Source organism: Oryctolagus cuniculus, chromosome 15 (assembly GCF_964237555.1).
Source record: "Oryctolagus cuniculus chromosome 15, mOryCun1.1, whole genome shotgun sequence".
Lineage (NCBI taxonomy): Eukaryota > Metazoa > Chordata > Mammalia > Lagomorpha > Leporidae > Oryctolagus > Oryctolagus cuniculus.
This window is the reverse complement of record NC_091446.1, coordinates 87,755,841-87,763,329: the sequence shown is the minus strand read 5'-3', so window position 1 is coordinate 87,763,329 and position 7,489 is coordinate 87,755,841.

The following is a 7,489-nucleotide window of genomic DNA, read 5'->3' as shown; positions in this document are numbered from 1 at the left end:
TGATTTATTGTAAATATTGAAGGAATAAAGTTGAGTTACATTTTCTTTCCAAAATGTTGTAAAATTTGGAGCAGTCTCTGTCCCAGGGACCACAGGGTCTAAAGGGAAAGACTGGCCAGGGGCTTAGGAAGGTAGCTGAAGGCTGACGCACTCAGGTGCAGGGCCTTGAAACCCTTGAAGCTCGTGTAAGCTGTGCCGGTGGCCAGGGAGTGCTGCACCTTTCATCCAGCAGTGGGCACCAGTGCAGTAGGCCAAGCTCTGAGGTCCCAGAGCTTTCTCTGTGTTTCACATCTTGTATCACACGCTCTGGGTGTTCTGGCCTCTGGAGTGATAGAAGGTACCAAATAATCAGAGGAAAGGCAACCTGAGAACAGAATAACTGGGTTTAAGATCAAAGTTCTGGAGCTAGGGGCATCTTCTCTGGGTGCCATAGGTTAATTTTTTTTATATACATATATTGACATAAAGAGTGATTCCTGGGCACATTCCATTTGTCCCCTGTTTCCTCCCTTGTATGTTTCTATTATTATTGATGTCATTAAAAGGGCATTCATCAGGCCTGGCTGGCAGAGCTGCAGTGAGCAGTTTTCAGGTGAATCTCTTGCTGTAGGGCATTAGCTTATCAATAGTGAAATGTACAGTGAGGGCTGGGCTCCCAGCTCCACTTTCTGGGCTGCTTCTCAAAAACAAATCACTCTGCATGGGATGGTGATGACCAGAAGGCACCCCTACAGAGGAACCCTGCCTTCCCAGGAGGGGGAGCGGGGCCAAGGAACTGCCGGGGAGACAGCGCGGAGCTGCTCCAGCCCTGCTGTTTCCATGAGTCCTGTTCACTCCCATCCTGGGCTCCAGGCTTGGGATCCAGTCTTGCCTTGTCTTTGATGTTTTTTTTTTTTTTTTTTTTTTTTTTTTTGACAGGCAGAGTGGACAGTGAGAGAGAGAGAGACAGAGAGAAAGGTCTTCCTTTTTGCCGTTGGTTCACCCTCCAATGGCCGCCACTGCAGCCGGCGCACCGCGCTGATCCTGGCAGGAGCCAGGAGCCAGGTGCTTTTCCTGGTCTCCCATGGGGTGCAGGGCCCAAGCACCTGGGCCATCCTCCACTGCACTCCCTGGCCATAGCAGAGAGCTGGCCTGGAAGAGGGGCGACCGGGACAGAATCCGGCGCCCCAACCGGGACTAGAACCCGGTGTGCCGGCGCCGCAAGGTGGAGGATTAGCCTATTGAGCCACGGCGCCGGCCCTGTCTTTGATGTTTACAAGATCAATATTCCTGCATCCAGCCCTAGCTTTCCTGTCCCTGTCTTAATTTATTTATTTTTTTACAGGTAGAGTTAGACCATGAGAGAGAGAGAGAGACAGAGACACAGAGAGAGGTCTTCCTTTTTCCATTGGTTCACCACCCCAAAGTGGCTGCTACAGCCAGTGCATTGTGGCCGGCAAGCTGTGCTGATCAGAAGCCAGGAGCCTGGTGCTTCCTCCTGGTCTCCCATGCAGGTGCAGGGCCCAAGGACCTGGGCCATTCTCCACTGCACTCCCAGGCCACAGCAGAGAGATGGACTGGGACAGAATCCAGCACCCCAACCAGGACTAGAACCTGGGGTGCCGGCGCCGCAGGCAGAGGATTAGCCTAGTGAGCCATGGCACTGGCCCCCTGCCTTTAATTACTTAAGCAGGAAGCTTGCCTTACTCACTTCTGTGCACTGGAGGGTTAACAGTAACGATACCCATAGTAGCAGTTGGCAAACACCGATGAACTGAACTGAATTCCTAAAAGGTGAGAGTAAAGGTTTCATGTGTTTATTGAAAGAGCTCCCTCTCCCCTCTCCTTTTCTTCTCCCCTCCATTTCTAATTCTCCTCCCACTATCTCTGAAGATTGCCTAGTCAGTGCTCAATGCATGCTCACACACCATGCTGACTCTGAGTTCCTGGAGCTGTGTGTTCTAGAACCTTCTTACCAGCTCCCTGCTGAGCTGCCTGTCTTCTGCACCAGGCCTGAGGAGACCCTGGGATCTCATCTCTCTGTCCTGGAGATTTCTTTCTCCCTCGCTGGAAAACCCTGTGTCTTGGGTCCCACAGAGCCTTTTGTTTGTTGTGCTCTCCTGTTGGACAAAGTTCTCCTCTGGGAATCATGTTTCCTCAAAAATTTGAAGAGACTGCTCTGTTTGAAGATCTTACATCATTGTTGAGAATCTTTAGCCTTGCTGTGTTGTATATCACCTGCTTTCTTCCTTTCTGGAAGGATACAATTCTTCCTTCCTTCTCAGAGTTCTGGAATTTCACTGTGATGTGGCATGCGAGTCCACTCTGCAGTCCCTGGGCTGATGTGAGCATGGTGCCTGCTGCACGACTCAAGTCTCACATTTGAGTTCAGATCCTGCACCACCATTCACTGTTTTTGGATCTCAGGAATGAATTGAACCCCCTCTGTGCCTCAGTTTCCTGATTTTCAAAAATTAATAATAGTAGTTGTCTCATAGGGTTGTTCTGAGTTAAATGAAATGTTTGAAATAGGGGCTGGTGTTCTGGCATAGTGGGTTAAGCTGCCGTCTGTGGCACCAGGATCCCATATGGGTGCCAGTTTGAGTCCTGGCTGCTCCACTTCTAATCCGGCTCCCTGCTAATGCGTCTGGGAAAGCAGAAAAACATAGCCCAAATTCTTGGGCCCCTGCACCCACCTGGGAGACCCTGAGGAAGCTCCTGGCTCTGGAGCAGCCCATCTCCAGTCATTGTGGCCATTTAGGGAGTGAATCAATGGATGGAAGCTCTCTTTCACTGTCTCTCCTTCTCTCTTTGTTAACTCTGCCTTTCAAATAAACAAATTAACTCTTTAAAAAATGCTTGTTAGAGTTCTGCCGGCCACTTAGTAAGTGATACTTAAGAATTAGTTTTTAGTAATATTTCAAATGCAGAAAATTTTTTCCTATAATTCTGGAAAGCTCCCTTGAATTATTTCATTAATTTCATTCTGTTTCCCTGTTCTTTTCTTTTGGAGCTCCTATTGTTTGTATGTTGGTTCTCCCGGAATCATGTTATCAGTTTTAAAAAACCTTTTTCTCCTTTCCTTATTTTTTAGAAATCTTATTTAAGGAATACAAACTTCATGCATTTCATAAGTACAACTTTAGGAATATAGTGATTCTTCCAACTACACCCACCCTCCCACCCATACCCCCATGCCTCCTCCTCGCTCTCCCATTCCCAGTCCCATTCTCCACTAAGACCCATTTTTAATTAACTTTATACACAGAAGATCAACTCCACACTAAGTAAAGACTGCACCAATTTGAACACACAAAAAAACTGCTCCTCAACAGTCAAGACAAGGGCTTTTCAAAGTTATTGCATCTCCAAGTTAATTTCACTTTTTTTTTTAGAAACTTAATTAACTATTAAGAAGCACTGAAAAAAAATACATCCTTTTCAAGCACTTAGCCATAACTATAACTTGTGAGACATAAGAATATGCTCCACTTAATACATTAAAAGAGAGTAAGTCCTTGAGAAAGAGTTTTATCATTAATTAAGGATGCAACCTAAGAAAACAAGCAATGAAGTTCGACACTTTGGTATAACTAAAACTTATGAGACAAGACTATGCTTCACAATACACTAACACGAAAAATCTTCAAGAACAAGTCTTTTTTTATTTTTTTATTTGACAGGTAGAGTTACAGACAGTGAGAGAGAGACAGAGAGAAAGGTATTCCTTCCATTGGTTCATTCCCCAAATGGCTGCCATGGCTGGTGCTGTGCCAATCTGAAGCCAGGAGCCATGTGCTTCTACCTGGTCTCCCATGTGGGTGCAGGGGCCCAAGCACTTGGGCCATCCTCCACTGCCCTCCCAGGCCACAGCAGAAAGCTGGACTGGAAGAGGAGCAACTGGGACAAGAACCCAGTGCCCATATGGGATGTTGGTGCTGCAGTCAGAGGATTAACCAAGTGAGCCACAGCACCAGCCCCTGAGAACAAGTTTTACTGTTAACTCTCAGAATACAATTTATTGAGGACAGAGGTCCTGCATGGGGAATTAGTGTTCAGAGACTCCTGCTGTCAATTTAACAATTAACACTCTTATGTATGATGTCAATGATCAGGCAGGGCTCTTGACATAAGTTGCCAAAATTATGGAAGCCTTTTGAGTCCATAAACTCCGTCAGTATTTAGACAGGGCCACAAGCAAAGTGGAAGTTCTCTCCTCCCTTCACAGAAAAGATGTACTGTTTCTTATCCTGTTCTCTGGGAGAGTTCCCATTTTATCTTTTGAACTTTCCGTTGTGTTTTTAATTTCTTTGCTCATTTTTTTCTCAAGTCCTTGTAGTCTGTTTTTTTGTGAATGTTCTTTTTAAATGGCATCTTGTGTTCTTATTGTGTGGATGTAGTATTTTCCCTTATCTCTCTGGGAATACTCATCTTCAAGTGTCTTTTCACTGCAGAATTTTGTTCCCATCAAGATTTTTGCTTCCCTTTGCTTGTTTCAGGCTCTGTCTTCATCTTTCCACACTTGTAGGCTTCCTTGGCTGCCTGCTCAGGTTTACGAGAGGCATACTACAAACCTCACAGGAAGCTCCGTGTGTGTGTGGGGGGGACAGTTTGTCGACGGTGGGCTCCACATGTGCAGACCCCTGTGTTGGGCAACCCCCAGCAGCAATGTCTTCAGCTCTGTCTTTGGTGGGTCTGGTCTTCACCTGGAGGGCAAGAGGACACTGCTGGTTTTCTAGGGGCAGGGAATGGTTGTCTCACCATTTGATAAAGTAGACCTTGCATGTCATCATGCCATTTGCAACATGCCTGCTGTTTCCAGATCAGAGCCCCTTCATTTTGCCCTCTGCCATAGCATGGGAGATGCAGTGCCCTGGCCCCTAGAGATGGGGGAGAATTGTGTTGTTTCTTTTTTTTTTAAGATTTTTAAATTATTATTTGAAAGGCAGAGTTACAGAGAAAGGAGGAGAGACACACACGGAAGTCTTCCACCCATTGGTTCACTCCCCAGATGGCTGCAACAGCTGGTGCTGGGCAGGCCAAAGTCAGGAGCCAGGAGCTTCTTCCAGGTCTGTTGCATGGATGCAGGGGCCCAAGGATGTAGGCCATCTTCTGCTGCTTTCCCAGGCACATTAGCAGAGAGCTGGATTGGAAGTGGAGTGGCTGGGTTTTGAACCAGTGCCCATATGGGATGCTGATATCACAGGCAGAAGCATAACCTGCTGTGCCACAAGGCTATCCCCAATCTGTGACTTCCTCTACCCGCTTCAGCCTCTCCTTATCTTCAACCCGGCTTCACCCTCACCTATAGAGAGATGAAATTCCACAACTCCAAGTCTTGGGAGTTCTGCAATTCAAATCATAATTTCTTTACTGTTGACTTAAAAAGCAGCTTCTTGGTTCTACTGTGTCAATTTTTATTCATCAATGTGCTGTCTAGCTTTTAAACTTCTGTTGTTTTCAATTCTCCTGTTCCTCTTTTTGCTTTTATAGGTTCATGTCATTAAAAAAAGCACCCATTAGTGTCATTGTAGAAGGGTTCCCCCCACTTTTGTTTTTTATAAAGCAAGAGTTGTTGGGATTACATTAGCCCCAAAAGTCCAAGAAGGGCAGAGGAATGATGATCTGTCTTTAGAGCTACTTCCTACTGACATGGGGCAATGACATACTCTCTGTTGGCGTGGGGCGATGTCTCAAGCCACAATCTCCTGGGTGGGGAGCTGAGTATATCCCTGTAGCAGCATTTGGTTGACCACCTGGTTGCTGAAGACCTTGGTTCTTTCCATTATCACCTCCTGTAAACACTTAAACAGACATTGTAGTATAAAATGGTGAGAATAGCAACCAATGATCCTAAGAGTGGCATTAGCCAAGTAATGAGAGGATTTCATAGAGGAGAGGAAATGAGGAGGGTCTCTGGAACCTTGTGAAGACTGTTTGATGGACATGGTTTATTTTTTTTAACTTTTATTTAATGAATATAAATTTCCAAAGTACAGCTTATGGATTACAATGGCTTCCCCCCCATAATGTCCCTCCCACCCACAACCCTCCTCTTTCCCGTTCCCTCTCCTCTTCCATTCACATCAAGATTCATTTTCAATTCTCTTTATATACAGAAGATCAGTTTCGTATATATTAAGTAAAGATTTCAACAGTTTGCACCCACATAGAAACACAAAGTGAAAAATACTGTTTCAGTACTAGTTATAGCATTAAATCACAATGTACAGCACATTAAGGACAGAGATCCTACATGAGGAGTAAGTGCACAGTGATTCCTGTTGTTGACTTAACAAATTGACACTCTTGTTTATGGCATCTAGGCTCTTGTTATGAGTTGCCAAGGCTATGGAAGCCTTTTGAGCTCACTGACTCTGATCATATTTATACAAGGTCACAGTCAGAGTGGAAGTTCTCTCCTCCCTTCAGAGAAAGGTACCTCCTTCTTTGATGACTTGCTCTTTCCCCTGGGATCTCACTCGCGGAGATCTTTCACTTAGGTCATTTTTTTTTTTTTTTGCCAGAGTGTCTTGGCTTTCCATGCCTGAAATACTCTCATGGGCTTTTCAGCCAGATCCGCATGCCTTAAGGGCTGATTCTGAGGCCAGAGTGCTGTTTAGGACATCTGCCATTCTATGAGTCTGCTGTGTATCTCGCTTGCCATGTTGGATCGTTCTCTCCCTTTTTTATTCTATCAGCTAGTATTTGCAGACACTATTCTTGTTTATGTGATCCCTTTGGCTCTTAGTCCTATCATTATGATCAATTGTGAACAGAAATTGATCACTGGGACTAGTGAGATGGCATCGGAACATGCCACCTTGATGGGATTGAATTGGAATCCCCTGGTATGTTTCTAGATGGACATGGTTTAAAGCTGATCCCAACCAAGACTGGGAGAAAGGTCAATCATCTTTCACGAGTAGAGGGTTTTGTCTGTGAAGAAAATCCTGAACAATCATACAACATTAAGTGGGGCAGAGGACCATCAATACACACAGGTCAGCAGTAGAGCCATTGATGTTAGAGGCTATAATTATAAAGGAATGAGGCCCCAAGTGGGCTAGACAGGGTCTAGAACAAAGGACGGGGTCATTATTGGAGAACCTAAGAAAGCTGCTGTCTAAACACAAGTTCTCCATTTGAGAGGCAAATAGAAACTGACAAAAGGGGGCTGGTGCTGTGGCACAGCAGGTTAATGCCTTTCTCTGAAATGCTGGCATCCCATATGGGCACTGATTTGAGTCCTGGCTGCTCCACTTCCAATCCAGCTCTCTGCTATGGCCTGGGAAAGCAGTAAAAGATGGCCCAAGTCCTTGGGCCCCTGCAACCATGTGGGAGACCTGGAAGAACCTCCTGGCTTCTGGGTTTTGGATCAGCATGGTTGAGGCCAACTGGGGAGTGAACCAGTGGATGGAAGCTCTCTTTCTCTCTCTCTCTTCTTCTCCTCTCTGTGTAACTCTGACTTTCAAATAAATAACTAAATCTTAAAAAAAAAGAAACTGAC